Source organism: Lissotriton vulgaris, chromosome 3_1, assembly GCF_964263255.1.
Source record: "Lissotriton vulgaris chromosome 3_1, aLisVul1.2, whole genome shotgun sequence".
In the NCBI taxonomy this organism is placed as follows: Eukaryota; Metazoa; Chordata; class Amphibia; order Caudata; family Salamandridae; genus Lissotriton; species Lissotriton vulgaris.
The window spans coordinates 1,054,190,682-1,054,210,411 of NC_141689.1; the positions used below are offsets into that span (position 1 = coordinate 1,054,190,682).

A 19,730-nucleotide genomic window follows, 5' to 3' on the forward strand; every position below is an offset into this window, starting at 1 on the left:
CGTGGAGGAGCCAAGCAGGTCCCGAGATGGATGAAGGATGGTCGACGGGCCGTGGAGAAGCCAAGCAGGTCCCGATGAAGATGATGGTTACAACGGTCCGCGGCCTCGCCAGCAGATCCGGACGACGGTGAAGAATGAAGGTTACGACGGCTGTGGCAGCGCCAACAGGCAGGACGATGGTGCACAGGACAGAGCTACGGCAGCGCCAGTAGTCCGTCCAGGATGAGTTCCTCTTACGTCTCTCGACTCCAAGATACAACTGACTTCCTGCTCTGGAGCTGTCCCAGTTATAGGGCTGGCGTGCTTTGATGTCCGGACCCTCGCACTTGGAGGTCGGGAGGTCCGGGATGAGGGAGTCCAGACACCCAGCAGGGGGGTGGAGCCAGCGCCCGGGGAGGCGATGGGCGAGCGGCACTGGGCGGGGGGAGAGCCATCGGCACCTCTCTCTCCCATTGACTTGCCAAGTAGCCCGCTCACCTCCTGGGTGGAGGGTGGTGCCGGATTGTCTGAGGCTGGGCTAGGCCCAGGGTTGAGGTCGATCGGGGGCCAGGCGGCCTCGTGGCGAGGCGTCCAAGATGGCGGCCCGGGCTGGGTGCATGGGCCGGCAGTGGATCGGACCCACGAGGTTATCATGTTCGAGGGCAGGGGTCCCTGAGGGGACGTAGGGCGTGCAATGGTGGTGTGTGGTGCTTGCGTGACTGGGCTCGGGCCTGGTCGAGCCGGGGGAGAGCGGCCCGTCATGTGGCCTGTCCAACATGAAGAAACACTCTGCCAACCCGACGGACCTCAAGAACATCAGAAACATTTTTCTCCCCTTCGTAGCCAAAGTCATCAAGAAAGCCATCAATGCTAAACTCTACGAGTTCATCGCAACAAACAACATCCTGAACCTGTTCCAATCGGGCTTCAGAAGCAACCACAGCACCGAGACTACTCTCCTCACCACTACAAATGACATCCACATCCTCATTGACCAAGGCCAGACTGTTGCCCTCATCCTCTTAGATCTCTTAGCCACCTTCGATGCTGTCTACCACCACATGCTATGTGCAAAACTCCACGATTATGGCAACCGCAACAAAGCCATAGAATGGCTCTGCTCCTTCCTCACCGGACGAACGGAGAGTCAGACTTCTACTGTTCAACTCAAAACCACAGAGATCAGTTGCGGAGTGCTTCAGGGATCCTCCCTGAACTCTACCCTCTTCAACATCTACATGGCCCTACTTGCAGCCATTGTCAGAAGAAATGGACTCAACATCGTCTCCTACGCCAATGACACCCAGCTGATTCTCTACCTCACAGATGAACCCACGACGGCTGCCAAAAGTAACTTCCACAACCAGTGCTTAATGTGTAAAAAAATTAAGTGCCAGGGCCTTCATCAAGAGGACACTGCAGCCAATACCACCCATTGCCCAGCTATCACGGTCAATGACAGTACTAAACCAGCTACTAACCATCACACTCCTACAAGTGTGACAATTCAGACTATTCCAGGTCCCCAAAGCTATAAGATTAGTATGGGTGACAGGTATTGGTCTTTTTTTAACATATATTGAATTAATAAACAACTGTTGTTGAGCTTACTCTAAATCAGACAAACAGCCCACCATGTGGCAGACTGATATAAGTGCCAGTGCTGCCAATTGAGTGCCGGTGTTGAGCACCGGAAACCACTGGTTCAAATTAAGCACAACGGGATGAAGGCGGTCCCCACCTGGACGAAGAACAGCTGCCTCAAGCTTAATTCAAACAAGACCGAAGTCCTCAACCTGAGCTACTTGCCCTTCGCCTGAATTGACTCCTGGTGAGGTGCAGGTGTCGGAATCCCCCAACACCCACAGACCACACACGAAACCTCAGCATCATCCTGGATTCCTCGCTCTCAATGAACCGCCAAATCAACACAGTTTCGTCTTCCTGCTTTCACACGCTCCACTTCTGTCATAAGATCTTCAAGTGGATTCCCACCGGGTCCAGGAAAATGGTCAACCATGCGCTCGTCAGCAGCAGACTTGACTACGGCAATACACTCTATACCACACCGGGTCCAGGAAAATGGTCAACCATGCGCTCGTCAGCAGCAGACTCGACTACGGCAATACACTCTATACCAGCCCCACCTAGAAATGCCAAAAATAACAGCAGGCCGTCCACAACGCCTCCGCCAGACTCATCCTGAACATCCCACGCTGCAACCACATCAACCGCCACCTGAGAGATCGTCACTGGCTACTTGTCAACAAAAGAATCGCCTTCAAGATTCTCATGCACGCCTACAAAGCCTTCCACAACACCAGACTTGCAACCACCACCTTGCCTTCTACACTCCCACCAGACATCTCAGCTCCACCCAACTTGCCCTGGCCACCATCACACGGATCTGCAAGACCGAGGAAGATCCTTTTCCTACCTGGCTGAGAAGATGTGGACCTCCCTGCCTCTGCACCTCAGGCATTCACCATTGCTGCTGCAATTCAGGAAGTCCCTCAAGACCCGGGTCTGGGACTGAACCGCATAGCCCTTCCCCCTCTCCCCACTCAGTGCCTTTAGCCCCTCACTGGCGAGTAGTTGTGCTCCATAAGATTACTGATTGATTGATTACAGGCTGGTCTTTCGCCCATGGAGCTCCAAGAGAACGCTATCAGCACCTGAAAGAGCAGAGGGAGGGTCGGTATAATTTTGCTGCTTCAGGGCTGTGGTCCTATTTGGTCTTGCCACTCATGGGTTCTTTCCCCTAATTTCCCCTATTATTATATGTTAGCGGAAGGAATGCATGTTGGATCTGAGTCTGACCGCTTTACTGGTCCCAGGCTCACTCCCTACTAGACCTCCAGGTAATTCCAAGATTGGGACATTTGCATTATCCCCAACAGAGCATCCAATGCAACCCTACAGAGCATCCAATGCAAGGCTTACCCTGTCCTGAATGACTTTTTAACCTATTTGATTTATCATATTTGGCCACTGAAATGTGCTTTCTTGTGACATAGAGTTTTAAGAAAAAACAAGTTGCCATTTTCAAACTTGCAGAGGTTCCAGCTTGCAAACACTGAACAATATCGTGCGAATAGTGGGTGCTCTTGGCCCTGTTGAGCTTGCCAAGAACATTGTTTTGCTTCGCCCCTTGCAGGCTGCCTGCAGAGCGGCGGTTACATTTCATTAAATACCCCCCGCCCGCCCTGCCGTTAGCAGCCAGGCAGAAACGTTTATACGTGCTTTGATAAACCAGGGCTGCTTGTGTTTGTTGGTACATGTTAAATTATGGCGCAGATTATTATTACAACAGTGCGCGCGCTCTCTCTCTCTCTCTCTCTGATCTGGCTGTGAGGCGAAGCAGGGTGCGCAGTGCTTTTCCTCAATTTGTATCTGCGTAAATCACTGTCAATTTTAGCGTAAAGTGAGGTGAGGAGTTCGAAAACACATGTATTATACACCCTGCTATTGTTAGTCCAATAAGATATACTACTATCTAGACAACCAAAAATCTTTTATATCCCATGTACTCACAAATACATATTTGAAGCCCCTCCCAAAGCCGTCACACCCCCGTGGTTCAATAAAATGCGCCAAGACCTGGACTGAACCTTATTTTTTGTTCTGGTCTAAGCGCAGCGTTTATAAACCCTGTGCGCGCGAGGGAAGTTTGCAGCTCGATTTTTTTTTTCTGTGTCTCCAGGGCAGGGTTTGTCGGATTGGCTCAGTGTCACACACAGATGTGACTCTTTACCCTGCAAGCCTACACCGTGACGGCTCAACACACACACATCTTAAAACATTCCTCGCATCCCAATCACGCGCAGACAAACTGGCCCCTCTTGGGCAAAAACAAAAAAAAAAAAAACTGGAAGAAGAGGCAAAACTTCATTTTGTTCTCGTTCAATATTTGTTTAAGGTTTGTTTTCGTCTTTTCGTGGATTTTTAAGCAAGGAGTTGAACAAAATTGAGGAAAGGGGTCTCAGAAAGTGACATAATGTTAATTTAGGACAAATAGAAATCACAGTGTGTGCAAGTGTATAAAGTGTATTATCTAGTTGCGTGTGTCCCACTCCTAACAAAATTATAAAGTATTCTTATCAAATTTTGGGGAAAAAACAAATATACATAAATAATCTGAAAGAGTACAGAATAAACATTTCGGGAAACATGAAAGAAGTCAAACATATTGCCAGAAGCAGGGAAAGTGCTCCCCAGCAGAGCAGGGTAAGAGGTAACACCAGGGGACTCTGCCCTGGTGTCCGCACCCCTCTCCTCCTGTGCCTGCCTAACTGCTGCTGCAGCTTCCTGCATATTTCCTCTCCCTTCCGTGCCTGTGCCTCCGTTTTTTTTTCTTTTTGGGAGGGCGTGTGAGAGAGACTGTTTGACTTGAATCACCTGGAGCACGGAGAGCGACCCCGAGGAGCGACAGGAGGGAAGGGGGGAGACAGGGAGGACGAGGAGAGGCGCCTTGTCGCAGGAGGGGTCGGGGCGCAGCCTGGACAGATGAGGTGAGTGCAGACCTCCCTTGCCCTGGCTACTACTGTGAAACGTGGATGTTTGCAGCAGGCACTCGTCCGTCGTCCCCGGACAGCAGGCAGGACGCGCTCTGCTGAGTTGTCGTCCCTTCGGCGCCAAGCGAGGAGTGCGCAAAGTTTATTTACCAAACTTGTTGCGCGGTTCCGGGGGGGCCCAGAGGGTGCTGGAAAAGGTGAGTTGGGGAATTTTGGGGACTGGATGGAGCGGCTGCGTGCTCAGGACGCTGTGCATGGCAGGGTGTGACAGGCGCCAGGCGCAGCTTCTGCAAGCAGGGATGAAGAGTTTTTGCAGGCGGGCTGAGAGCCAAGCGGTGCAACTGTGTCCCTGCTGATGAGGCGTTAGGGGCTGCAGCTGACCAGCTTTGTGGTTTGAGTGCGAGTTCTGCCACGTTTTTCATGCACTTAGTCACCTAAACCAGTACTGTAATTTGGTATGGACTTGAAGTCTCAAAGTTGCAAGGCACGTGATTTCATTATATTGGTATATTTTTGTAGTCACATTAAAGTTGCACTTTGGTGGCAGTCGCCCCACTTCTCCGGCCAGGAACGTCTGCTGCCCTGAGCTTGGGCGCGGGAAGGCGAGTCCCCACGGAGTGGCGCGCCACAGCGCCTCGTTAACAACACTGCTCCCCGTGGAGGCGCTTTCCACTGATGCTGAGCGCACTGGAAATCCCCAGTGCTTGCTGTACCTGCAGAGAACGAGGTGCAAGGGCCAAGTCGGGGACCCGCAGTGTCCTCTCCTTGACCTTCTGTTCCCCGGTTCACCCCGAGCCTTTCGCTACAGGACGCCAGGGCTGGGGTTGCAGGAGCTTTCACTGGGGATTGCTTCTTCTTTGACCCTTCTGCTGATTATTGGAAACACAGTACGCGTTTACTTTTTTCAATTAAATAATACTTCTGAGGTGCTTTAATTATTAATCCGCCTGTTGAACCAGTACACTGTTATTGTTGCACTGTCACTGTTTAGTGCCCACCACACTTCTGATCATAGGAATTCGTTTAAAGCAGCCACTAGGTAAATTATGTCATTGTATGTCTCAAAACCGCCACCAAACATTATAGAATGCTTCCGGATGTGGTTTGTTAAAAGGATGAGGGCTGGGCAAAGATAACTCTCTCTCTTCTGTACACTGGGTGACCCCTTGAACCGCCCACTTCACGTGTGAAGTAACCTTCGTATGGGTTCATACTTTGACTTTGCTTCATTCAGTCTAGGTAATGCCAGGAGGTGCGTTCGTCTGCTTTACCCAAGGCTGTCGCCTTTATTCTGCGTCTAAACACATTGCTTGTTTATTTTAGCTCTGCCGGGGACGGGGTCAGCACGCGCATGCCACATTGCGGCCTCATTGCGCGAGCCCCGGGCCCGCCACTGAGGGAGGGATGGTTTGAGGAGGGCGATGGCTTGCAGCTGGGCCCTCTCACATGACACGCCGCGCGGCCCTTCACGGCCACCGTGAGCGCCATGGCGCATCGGCTTTCTTAAGTTAGTGGACGGATTACTTCTCCTCGGGAGCATATTTTCTAAAAAGGTAACTTGTTGAGCACCGTTAAGGCCCAGGATTGTGAACCGGCGAGGGAGCTGTGTCCGCCCAGTAGTCGCTGTGTTCATTAGCGTAAAAAACACAAGGTACAAATGATTTTAAAAAAAAACTCCCAGTGAGACTGTCCCTGACCTCAAGTCACATGAAGCTCACCTGCCCGCCTGCTGTAACTTACTCGTACTCAGGAAGGCCTTCACATCGTTTCTGGTTTTTTCCCTCTTCTGTTGTTAGTTTCCATCTTGCCTGTGCTCCTTATAGTTTTTCTTTTCACTACCTTCATGCTCGCCTGCTCTTCGAGTTATTTTTCACGCAGTTCTCGGTCGTTCATACATTTTCATTACTTACCTCACATTTTATTCCTTTGATTATTTTTTTTCAGCTTTTTTTTTTTACAGTTTTGCCGATTGTTTACCCCATTCATGTTTTTTCTTTCTTTTTGTGATTGTATTTCCTATCAAGTTTCTTAATTTCACTCTCTTTACTTTCACTACTTTGGACCACCGTTCAGTCATTCCTTTAATATGTCTTTCGACCAGTCTTCTATGTCTTTTCTTGCATTCTTTATTTTACTTAGGATTTAACTTCATTTCGACCCTTAGAGTGACCTTTATAGTCATTTTCTCTATCACCTTGTTAGTTTAATTCTCTTAATCTATAGTGTTCACTAATTTGCTTGTCTTCTTTTTGCTTCCATATCACACATCCTTCACAGTTTAAACTTTTCATTCATTCCTTCGTGCCCTCGATTTTTCTTTCTTTCCACCCCCCTACGTATGTTTTTTACTTCTTACTTTTATGAATATGCTAACCTTTTTTTCCATCATCCACAATTTTACGTTGTCATTCGTTATATGTTTTCTTCTTTTACATTTTATTCCTTCTGGTGTCTAACTGCGAGTTTCTTTCAATCTCTTCCTCGTCTTCTATTTCTTTCATGTTGATTTGATTGGTTTTCCATCACTTACTTTTTTCGCACACTCCACTTGTCACTGTTTTTAGGCCATTCCTCTCCTTTACTCCTTAGTTTGCATTTCTTTCCTTTGTCTTTTTTAACACTATTAATCTGTGCGTTCCTTATCTTGTACTACTTCCACTCCCTGTGTTCAATCACTTCCCAGGCCTTGTCTTCATGCAGTTGCTAATCCCATATTCTCGCCCTATCTTCATTCACTTCTCGCCTCTCTTTCCCTCCTCGTTTCGCTTCTCTGCCATTTCCTGGCTTTTGTTGTCTTTCACTGCCTGACTTTGCTGTAACTTTCTCTCTCCCCTTCTGTCTTACTTTCACTTTCAAACCTTACCTCTCTAAGTCCCTTTCTTTTCTTTCACCTCACTGGTCTTGTCGTTTCTTTTGCTCCTTCGCCTTCCTTAACTCCACCGCCTGGCTCTCTTTCCCTCCCTTTTCTCAAAATCTGCCTTGGGTTGTTCTCTCTTACTCACTTTCTCTTGCTCGCTGCACCTTTACTGCATTTCTACACTCTCACAACCATCGCTCTCCCATGGTCCCTGTAGGTGACGTTCCTCTGTGTATGCATGGGATAACAGGCTGTTTAGATGCACAGTCAGTCACATAATGCACAGGTGGCAGTAAGGGAGGAGTGACCCTGGGCGCCGAGGCCTGCCGTGTCCGGGCCACGCGCTGTGTGTACCTGGTGAGGGTGGGAGCGAGGGGAGGGGGTGCTGTCAGAGTGGAAAGGGGGGGGGGGGGCGCTGCTGACAGAGTGGAAAGTGCTTTTGAAAGCAGGGTGGAATTGAGATTCCTCCCTCCCCACCCATGAAAAGGCCTGCATGCATGTTCCTCGGGAGACAAGAGGTGTTGGTGTCACGCCGGACAGCTCGCCACCAAATGTCTCCAGGCCACCGATCACTCGGGTGATTATGCATACTCCACTTCTGGAGGAGGGAACACAGAACTTTCTTTTTCTTTCGTGAACCTACAGAACATTTCTCTCTCCCGATGCACTTCGAAGTAAAATATGGGCAGAGGACTGTCTGCAGAAGTACTCTCCGTGGCTACCTCTTCTACTATTTCTCTCTTCTCCCTTTTCGACCACTTTCTCTTTTTTCCTATCTATCCTGCCCTTTTCGCCTCGCCTCTCTTCTGTCGGTCTCTTCCACCCTCTCTCATTCATTATCTCCTTTTCTCCTCCCCGTTCTTCACTTCTGTGTCTTTGTTTGCTGTCATCCCTTCTTTCTTTCTGTTTTCTTCCGCTCTCTCTCTCCGACCAATTCCCACTTCTCTACCATTCTCTTTTCTCTATCACGCTCTTTTTTTACTGTCCACCTCTGTTTCTCCACCAACCCTGCTCCCAGAATGTGGCCACTTTCTTTTCCTTCTCTGATCTCCTATTTCGTCTAATCTCTCACTGCCGTTTCATCTGCCTTCCTCCCCGTTTCAACCCTGCATTGCTTCTCTGCCTGCCTCTATCAATTTATTTTCTCCTTGGCTTTTCTACGTTTCATGGTCTCAATCTCTGTGCCTCTCTCCAGACTGCCAACCCCCTCGTTCTTTTTATGTCTCACTCCCCACAGTCACTGCCTGCCTCAGCTTTTCGTTGCCAAAACACAGTTTGCTCTCGAGTATCCATTTCCAATCTCGCATCCAGCAACAGGCTGTACCAGAGTAACGTTTTATTAGAAATCACGCAGCAATTCGTTTAATCAAACCGTGGGGAAATGTGTCACTAGCTCAGCCATTTTAATTCCAGGCTGTGTGTTTACCCTGGCCCTATTCAGAACTTTTAACTGGCCTGTCCGGCTTCACGGAGGTCCCCCCCAAACAGCCCTTTCTTGCATTGGCTCAGGGGAGTTCGAGTATACACGCTACCTAATCAGCTATGAAGTGCACGTGCTCTCTGGATGGCCTGCCTGCACTCTCTACCTACATCAGAAGGAGAGATGGCCTGTCTCACTCTATTTGCGTGACATGGTCTGCCTTCTCTTCTCATTGGACACAGTGCAGCACGTTATTTACCTCTGACCCACTAATAGACGACCCCCCAAAGTGTACACTTTCCCCCTGCACATGGCACCCTGATGTCAAATATTGCGTAGACGCCTTTAGAGGAAGTTAGACTGACTGGGGTTCATCTGTCACAAACTGTGGTAGAGCAGAGCCCTACTGAGCATGACACTGTTTCTTCAGAAAGTTAAATTCCCTGAGTTTACAGTAACAAACACTGACTGCCAGTTTACTTCCTTTGCCCAAGGAAGGTAGTCTATTTGGTGTTCCCAGGGGTGTCATTATTTTCTACCTAATGACGTAATGAAACTTGAGGGCGCCCCCCCTGCAAAGTTCATAGAGGGCTTTCCTCTGGACTCACTCAGTAGGTCTCAGGCCAGGGTACTGTGCTGAGGGTCTCTCTAGAATTCAGGCCCCCCTCTGGACTGCGGGGGCCTTTGTTATACCGCTGTTTCTACCCCTGACTCACCATTTGGTATGTCCTGGCCCTGCTTTTGCCATTCCTTGTCTCGGGGTCTTGAAGGCAGCGACATCAGCAGAACGTACACTGGACCTCAAGAGTCCAGTTTACTTCTTGAGATTTTCGTTTCTTGACTTTACAAGCAGCTCTGTTGCATGAGGGAGGGGGGTTGTGTGTGTGTGTCAACATGTGACATCACAAGAGGAAAAAGGTTGTGTAATACAACTTCCTCTTCCAATGGCGTTTCTGGTGAATTGACGTCCATTGCATTCCAGTGACACGTTGCTCCATGGCGACCAGGCTTTGTTGTGAAGGGTCTTTACAGTGCAGCTCTACCGCTCTGACATTAAGAATATTCGAAGAATGATTGTATTTTAAGTTGTGTGCTTTCCACAGTAACATGGTGTCCCCACCTTGCTCGCTGTCTCAGAGTCACGCCATCACAATTTCCAGATCGTATTCCATCATCGCTACTCGACATCTTCCACCTCCTTTAAACTTACCATGTGAATCAACCTTTCTCTCAAATAGACTGGACCTGAACCATGAAGTGGCCTGAAGGCTGTACAAAAGCACTTAAAGACTATGCACTTCTTTACGCGTAGCCAATGGAATTTACTGAGAGCTTGTGAGGCTGAATCAAATCTAAGGACCTTCAAAAGCATCTGGGCTGCTGAGTTTTGCAGGATTTGCAGTTTGTTCAGAGATGTTTTAGGGAGGTATTAATACAGACCATCACAATAGTCTAATGCAACCACAGTCTTGAGCACATCCAGTGGCAGAAATTAGACCATTTTCTTCACAATAAGTAAGGAGAGAAAGGATGCAGAGATTACTTTATTGACTTGCTCTTTATATGTTAGTCTATCATCAACCAAGACGCTGAGGTTTTTAACCTTCGTAACTGGTTTTGGAAGGGAGCCTAGCTAGTCGGGCCTCCATGCAGGGACCCAGAAAGAGGCAGTTTTGCATAACTGTCTTAGAGGAATTCAGTTTAACCCCTTCCACGCTCATGACGAGCTGGGCTCGTCATGGCGTAGCCTCCTCGCACGCTGATGACGAGCCCAGCTCGTCACGTAAAGTGCGGTTTTAAAAAACTCAGCACAGGAGCGGAATTGTGCTAGCGCGCATGCGGTTAAGGCATTTTTTGTCCATCCATTGGCTCACTGCACTCATGCAGTTCTGAAATGTGTCACTCAGATTGGGACCCTTGTTAGAGAGTGAAACCACAATCTGTGTTGTTAGCATAAGAAACTAACGACAACCCAAGAGACTTGATTTAGGCTGCCGGGGAAGTTGGGGGGGGGGGGGGGGGTGGGTAACGTACAATTTAAACAATGTCGCGCTCACTGTTGAGACCTGTGGTACCTCACATGGTAACGAAAAGGGCTCAGCTGTAAAATCTTCCAAGGAGACAGATTGAATACGGTCTTTAAGGAAAGAGGGCAGCAAGGCTAGAGCTACCCCTCGATCCCTAAGCTTTGTAGCTGGTCAATCAGAAGGTAGTGATTGACTGTGTCAAATGCTGCAGATAGATCAAGTAGGATAAGGGCAGTGTTGCCACCCTTATTCACTGAGGCCCTAATCTCCTCTGTGGCAACAATTAGCACCAACTCAGTGCTGTGACCATCTCGGAAGCCAAACTGAGTATCATCAAGCAAACAGTTGTTTTCCATAAATGCAGCCAGTTGTGTATTTATGGCCTTCTCAACCAGCTTCGCCAGAGGGGGCAGCCTAGAGATAGGCCAATAGCTGTTTGGGTCCTGCTTATTTGGGTTCGATTTCTTCAACAGTGGAAGAACAGTAGCTTCCTTTCACTGTTTTGGAAACACACCAGAGCTAAACATTGCATTAAAGCTCTTAGCCAGGTGAGAGGCCACTGATTCGGAAACTAGAGGAAAGTTCGTAGGCGGACAAGGGTCCCCTTGAGATCCTGATTTCAACTTGGAAATGGACAGTTTGACTTGATTTTATGAGAGCGCAGCAAATTCAGTGAACAAGATCCTTTGGGGCCCATCGGGAGACGGGGAGGGGAAGAACCGACCGGAGACAGATGTAAGGTGTGATAAAGGACGCTTTATTGGGAAACAGGTGCATCCTGAAAACATACCCCAACCTTGGCCTTTGCCGTACAAAACTAGGCCTAACTAATTATACATATACCTGACCAAAACCCCCCACCCCTAAACAGTTCCCCGCCAACAACATAAACATCATTATCAATTACCCAAACGCCTGTCTCAACTGTTTAAACATCTGCCATATATACACTCCCTCCCCCTCAGCCAGTAAAACTCCTTCCTCCTATCCTACCCCCCCCGTTTAACTAGGAAAAAGCGCCATTCGACATAAATTTTCCAGCACCTGCCCCCAGCGACAACACTACCAGAACCATCCTAACCCAGAAAGCACCTGCTTCCCACAACAGCCCCTTTTCAAACCATAAAGGACATCAACCCCTGGAAACCTCCCCTCCTCCCCCCGACAAACCTGTCCTAAGGGAGGGTGTGTGGGACAACGCTCAATTTATGCCCCCCGGCTGCTGGGTCACTGTCCCACGAAATGGTGCACAGTGACCCAAAATGGCCGCTTTTATTACCCCCAGCCCAAAAGAAGCCCAAAACCCACTAGCTAGCCCAACCAGCCCAAAGTCCCTTCCTGTGTCCTGCCTAAATTCTTCCCCCCTCCCTTCCTCCCGGGGCCCCAAAATCCCCGGGGGGGCGAGCCTCCCTCCGGTCGGCCACCCCCCGCAAAGCCCCATTCAGAGATCGCTTTCATTAAGCCATGGTGCAGCAACTTTGCTTCTCCTGACTCCTTTGGTTATTGCGGGCGCCAATTTATTAACCGCCAAATTCAACCAACCTGAAAATTTGCTGCCATTAGGTCAGTGTCCTTCGTTTCTTCTGGTTGGGAACCAGCGAGAAGAGAGTTCAAATCCGGGGCAAGAACCCTATGCCAGGAATTCGAGACAAAAGATTTCCTGACCTTTTTAGCAGAAGTGGTTTTACAGGGGAGCTTGATCCCCAGAGAACTGCTCTGTGGTTTTACCAAATTAAGGGGAGTGCTGTGGGGCTGGTGAAATGAGAGTTGTTAGAGAACACTCCATCGAGGGTATGTCCAGCGAGGTGCATGGGGCCCCCTACTAATTGGGCAAAACATGTTATTGACCAAAATTTCTGTTTCGGGGTCCAGTTGTTTCTCTAGATGGGCATTAAAGTCCCCTACTAGAGTAAAGTCTGATTTAGACAGAGATGATTTGAAAAGTGATTCTATTGCATGAATAGACAGGCTTCTGGGCCCCTCCGGATGGTAAATCAGGAGTCCGTTAAAGGACTGTGTTTTGGTTAGTTCAACATTGAACAGGAGGGCTTCATACACAGCCGACGAGGCTGGTGTAAAAACCACTGAGAACGAGTTGTGTTAAATAATCTCTATTCCTTCTCCCTCCTTATGAGGTCTATCTTATCTAAAGATAGTATAACCCATGGGCACCGCCCGTGTAACTCTGAGCCCGAGGTCTGGTCGGCCTAGGTTTCGGTGATGAAGACTAGATCTGCCTGATGCACATCTAGGAATTCCAAGAATTCTGCATGGTACTTGACCCGAGACCTAGCATTGATCAGCACGCAACTGACCCGTGGGTCCAATGCCATAACTTCGCTGGACATTTTGGCTATCCCAAAAGCCGATGGCGATCCTACCCTTTGGGTCCCATCTGAATAACTCTCATATTTGCATACGTGGCCGAAGGACTGAATAGTGTCTGGTATTGTGGGGCTCAATGTGACCTTTACCTAGAGGTTTGAGCGCTAAGAGTGCATATCTTGAGTAGGTCTTCCGCTGTGCTTCATGTGGGCACAAACGGGACAGGAGGATGGGCCCTTGGCGTGGTCCAGGCATGGACTTTGGCACATCCGCTATGCAGGCACGCTCTATGATAGCCTAAATAGCCCATCATGGGGATGGGCGTACCTGAGCACAGTGCTATGCATCGCAGAAGGAAATAAAACAGATAGGGGAAAATAAAAACAAACTGGGGTCCACTAACCCCTTCTCTGGTCACAGGCTTCCTTGCGAGCAGCAAAAGTCTGGTAAAACAACCCAAAACAACTTAAAGGGGAGAAAATTAACTCCTGAGATGAGATTAATAAAAAGGGCTTACCCACAACAAAGATGGCACCTGGATCAGACAAAGTCAGGCAACTCCCGAAATGGCACTCGGTGCCTACAAGGGAATAAAATCTGCTCGCACAAACCTGATCACAGGCTGCGCGGACGCGCTCTATGAAGGCCTAAACAGCCGTCCTGGAGAGGGGCGTATCCGGGGCACGCCTGACCATAGTACTATGCAGTGCAGAACAAAGTAAAACCGGTAGGGGAAAATATAAATGATCTGTAAGCAACGACAAAGCCAATAGGTTATTTTATGTAATGCATGTATACAGAGACACAGAGCACCCAGACTTGCAAGCGCAGGTAGACCATTCACATATGCACGCAGACCAGCACACTAACTACAGGTACCCATGCACACAGACCAATAAATAAACCAGTATCGAAGTGCCCATACGAATAGTCTTGCGCAGACCTGGGCAGAAGTTATAATGGAGTAGGTAATGAGCACTGACATAAAGATCAGCATCATGTCAATCAAGGAATATAGTGTCTCATTTACCACCAAGCCCAGCTTCCTCTTTTTAGATTAAGGGATAATATGCCCTTATTTTGACACTAATATATTTTAAGATTGGTTGCCAACAATTTTAATACGGCAACCTCCGAAGACCAATGTTTTCACTGTCTGTGTTCTTTACTGGAACATCAAGGGGATGATGAAGAAATTTACAGGGAGAATGATGAAGAGATTTGTGGGAAGGATATGCGTAACACTGTTGGATCTCCCTAATAACGAAAACAAGCATTGAAAGTATGCACCCTGGCTAATTAGCCTAGCACCATGGCTAGACTAATATCTTGCTGTTCTTCCCCTCTCCAATTAATGTCCGTTGGATTTTGACACACATTTCTAATATTGAGACTGGTTCCTCACGACATATGCTGCAAAGATCTGATACCATTCCTAAATCATGGGTCTCTCCTGATGCGGTAAAATAGCTTTCCAAGTTTTGCTGTTCTTTCATTAAAAAGTCTGGACATTGACGTTATTGTTTGGCACAGTACATGTAGACAAATTGGAACCAGCATTCATTCTTGCTATTACTGGGAAGTTATTTCATCTGGCTCCCCATGTACAAATCTCTTATTTTTTTGTGACACTGTCTCTTTTTTTTATAAAATATTTTTATTGCAAAAGTTCTGTTCACTACATCAAAGTAATGATCAAAATCCAATATGTGTCCTGAATTCCACCCGCTAGAAGGCAGGTTACTAGTGGTGGACCTAGGGTCACACAAAATTAAGCAAATATATCAGACATTAACCACTCATACACACACTACATTACATAAGACCAGAGCTGCCTGGGAAAATGACGTGCCGACCTTGACCAATGAAGATTGGACCGAGGCCCTAGCAAGCCCCCACATGCAGTGGTCTCTTTGAGACTCCTTATACAATTTAAATATCTCCACCCTATATACTATACAAGATCTTGGTTGGGGAAGGTGGGAATTATCCTGTCCCCCCAGTGCCCCCTCTGTACACAATAGGAGGGTTAATGTCTCCATACAGTATGGAGCTGTGAGGTAATACAACCATTCTGGAGGAGGGTGGTGTCCTTCTTGGGCCAGTTGCTGGCTTGGACCATTCCATTTGATACCAGACTACTGCTCCTCCACAGCACAAAAGAGATTGGAGGAAATTAGTACAAATAGCACCTCCTGTTCCTGGGCCTCACCCTGGGCAAAAGGGACATTGCCCAGAAGTGTAAGGCGTCTGCCCCACCGGAGCTAGGAGAGTGGGAAAAGGCCTTAGATAGATGTATGGGTGCAAAAATTGTTGTTTTTCAAGCACGGGATGCCCACAGAAGCATAGGAAGATTTGGTCCCGCTGGGCGACATATAGAGGGATTACTTTGCCCCCCCCCCTCCTGGCAGATACAGACCCCCCACAAGCCCTCAAGAGACTCAATGCAATACATTTGTACATCAGATGCATATAATTCTAGCCGCTCTCATCTGACATACCCTAAGATCATGCAATTGCGAACAGTTAGCTGGGTTCGGTGTGGATTGTTAATTACCTGCCCTGGTGTTCTGCAGGCCAAGTTTCTGTTGAAACCTAAAATCAGGTATGCTATGTCTTTTTCTTTGTATACATTGTACTTGTCGGGCTACGGCCATATCGTACCTATAAAAACGAATAAAAATGTTGTTGTTAAAAAATGAAATCCAATATATGGGTTTCAGCATGGAAGGTCTGGGTCTTAAAGAAACAATGCAACACCATCAGTGGCTTTTTAAGTTCGGTCAGCATATTTTAGAGTGCACAGTAATCTTAAGGCTCAAGGAAGTTTGGGAATTAGCATTTTTTTGAAGCATAAGGGAATTATAGAAATTGTCTAAATCATCAGAGCTGGAAGAAAGTATCTAGCCTATATTCTCAAATTAATAAGGTATTGCGGTACCAGGGCATACCAACAAACTAACCGGTATCCGTTCATCTGTACCAACAGTCATACGCAACTGGCTGATGTGTCTCACTGGATTCTAAAGATGTGCCCCGGTGATGCGTATGCAATGAGCATCACTGGGGCACAATGAGATGTGCAACCAAACAGCGCAAGGTTATCTGATTTTTGGCCACACTGGTGATTCGTCTCGGAGGAACCTGGTTATGCTCCTTAAAAGAGACCTGGAAAATTGGATCAGCATCTTGGGAACGCATGGCATTGCTTGTATCTGTCCTCACAGAGCAAAGCCAGTAAATCAGAATAGGTCAGTACTTCATAGAACCTCCTGGGAGTCTGAGGATATAGAAATTCAAGACTTTGACACTCTAGTCTTTTAGAATCTCCCAAGGCTCTACCATGCCACCTCTCGTCTCAACCTATGTGTGCTTCTCTTAGGCCATCTAAAATGGGGGCACCTTTTGTCAGATGTATGTTGATGACTGTTCCTGGACGCTGTAAGCAACATTTCCAAAGTGATGGCCACATTGTGTGATATTCTTCTGGCCATCAGAACAGAATGGGCCTCAGTAGCCTTTGCTTTAAAAATTGAAATTACAAAAGTTTTAGACACAAGCAAAACCCCCTGTGTCTCATTAGACGTGCACTGACCCTCACAATTGACTCGACTGACTGTCTAGGAGGAAGTGGTACAGAATCTGAATGTTGTCTTTCACTGTTGGGTATCTGTCGATGCATAGATTAAGTCCATTATGAAATCTGCATAGTTCTACCTGTAATCGTTATAAAAAATCTGTCCCTTGTTAACAATCCAATATTGTATGCTACTAACGCAGGTGACTGTAATATGCAGAATACACCATTGTATGGCAGCGTAACTCACTGTTACTAACAAATTCATCCAACAGCTTGTTGTGACTCAAAACAGTCATCTGCATAATCTGTGGTTTGTGGGAAAAGGATCAAGTATCCCAAATGAGAAGCCAGTGTCTTGGTTTACCATAGATCACCCGGTCGAAAGCACAGTTATCTGCTTGATTTGGAAAGCATTAAGTTGAAAAGCCTCAAATTAATTGACAGACCTTTGACAGCGTCGCCATCATGCCCATCCTTTGCACTCCTGTACTAACTGTAAATTAAGCATTGCAAAATGCTTGTCATAATTTGGTGTCAGTTCCGTGAAACTCACTGAAGCATAACTCTGGATCCTCCTTACCAAAGACCTAAACCTTGACCTTCGCGTCTCCAGCTTTATGCATAAACAGAAGAGGGATGAGAGCACACTGCTTCACCTCCCAGCACAGTCCTCCCCTTAGCATCCTGGTAAATGCAGTTCAGTTTAAATGCTTACTTGAATTTTTGTAGAAGTATTTCATCAAAGTTGGTGCAGGTTAGTTCTGTTAATCTCTAGACACATGTGTTTCTGGATATTATCCTTCATCAGTAGAGATAAAAAAAGGTCTGTATCGAGAACTTGTTGTATGTATACATGCTCAGCCATTCTCATGTGTGTTGTTTGTGTTTGAAAACGATAAAAAGATTTTACACAAAAAAAATCATCAGAGATAAAAACGAAATTCAAATTCATCTGGGGTTGCTGAGAAAGCTGCCACAATCCTCTCAGGTCTCTGTAGCTCTCCGTGGCGCACAGGTGCATCTACAAGAGCTCATCTCAGTGGCTGATGAGAGCCTTTTTTAAACAGCTGGGATCACACTGCTTCACCTCCCAGCACAGTCCACCCCTTAGCATCCTGGTAAATGCAGTTCAGTTTAAATGCTTACTTGAATTTTTGTAGAAGGGTTTCACCAAAGTTGCTGCAGATTAGTGCTCGTCAGCTCAGTGGCTCAAAGGAGCCTTTTTAAACAGGAGGGGGATGGGAGCACACTGCTTCATTTACCACAATGCTAAGGGGTGAACTGTGCTGGGAGGTGAGGAAGTGTGCTCCCATTCTCCTTCTGTTTAAAAAGGCTATTTTGAGCCACTGAGCTGACAAGCTTTTGGAGATGCATATGTGCACCAGAGAGAGGTACTGAGACCTGAGAGACTGTGGCAGCCTTCAGAGCAACTCCAGATGAATTTCGCTCTCTACTGATGAAGGATAATATCCAGAAACACGTGTCTAGAGATTTACAGCACTAACCTACACCAACTCTGGTAAACCACTACAGCTAAAATTCGTGTAAGCAATCACTGTGAACTGCACTTACCACAATGCTAAGGGGCGAACTGTGCTGGGAGGCGATGCAGTCTGCTCCCATCCCCCTTCAGCTTTATGCATAACTTTATACAGCTCCCTCTTAACCCCTTCAGCGCGGCGCGAATTTTCGCGCTGTGCTGAACGTTCCATTGGGCTTATGGAACCATGACGGAACGGTTCCGTCATAAGCACAGGCCAACCGACGCTCATGACGGAACCGTTCCGTCATGAGCACCGAAGGGGTTAAGTGACAATCTTAATTAAGGTGGGGATGTCCGACACTTCTCCTGCAAGGCCTTCTTAATCAATTTCCTTTCTTCGAAACTATTTTCGTTCTGGATAATATTACAATTCTTCTCATTTTCTGTCTATTACTTCAGTTTCAACATTGCCATGTTTTATACTTCTGAACACTGTTGTATCCTCCTTGTAACTCATGTAGATTGTAATTACTTGATTTGTGTAGGTTTTATTGTTTGATGTGCCTAAAAAAGGACTCACTGCATTTATATGTGCATTACATATAGTAAACAATGCAAATAATATTACATGATACCCCTTAGAGAAAAAAGCTGTGATGTGCATCGTATGAGCACGTGTGCTGTATGTGAATGGGAAACTGGATGATATACATTACAGTCACAGGTTTTTTGTGCATTTTGAGGAACGTAGAGTGCTACACAATAAGGGGCACATGATGATGTACTATGGGGGCACACCTCGATGTGCTGTAGGTGGGTACAGGATCATGTCTTAGAGCTTTCAAGTTGTCCCTTGTGGTTCTGTTTCTTTGCCTTGTTTTTGCGTCTTGTGGTGTTTTTCCTAGAATAAATACAGGGCTACATCTACTAGATGCAACGAAAAAATAACAACAGCAAAAAATCTTCATACTCCTAATGTTTTGTTAGACAGAAAAAAGTAATTTAGCTTTTAGTCTTAATTCACTTGAGGTGTTTGCTTGGAAAGACAGGACATATTTGTGGATTGTTAATCTAAGAAAATCTATAGGTACCTTGTCCATCAGTAAAACAACGTCATCACTCCAAGTTTCCCCATTGCCTGTGTTGCACCTTTAGCCAGTCCTGGACATCTGTCCAGCAGCATTTTGTATTCTGGGATAGTTAACCTTCGAGCCATGGATCTTTGAGCCTACACCCATCATGGTAAAAGCGCATTTTCAGGGCCCAAAATGCAATCTTCTGTTGGCTGAATGTGCCACATATGAAATGAGTCACACGCACTTGATACGAGATGCGGGCCAAGATAGGTGCGACATAACATCCAGTAAAGGTATTTAATTTAATTTATTTATTTTTGAGTTTATACCGCGCTAGAATCAAACTCCCGAAGGAGTATTTCCGCGTCATATGCCCTGTGGAGTGGTCTACAGACAGAGACAACAAATTATGGAGAGACTGCTAACACTGGAATAAAAAGGTTTTCAGCTTTTTCCTGAAAGCTAGGTG

The 19,730-nt window shown here is 47.0% G+C and overlaps 1 protein-coding gene across 2 annotated transcripts in view; it reads left to right on the forward strand.

Annotated features, from left to right (window-relative positions):
* The first annotated feature begins 4,341 nt into the window (after nucleotides 1-4,341).
* BNC2 (basonuclin zinc finger protein 2) overlaps nucleotides 4,342-19,730 on the forward strand; it is a 1,178,402-nt gene continuing 1,163,013 nt past the window's right edge. The window contains exon 1 of one of the 2 annotated variants that reach the window (XM_086961473.1): nucleotides 4,342-4,490. The gene's annotated coding sequence lies outside the window, so the exon portion shown is untranslated. The remainder of the gene's footprint in view (nucleotides 4,491-19,730) is intronic. The other variant, XM_086961472.1, reaches the window with a different exon arrangement.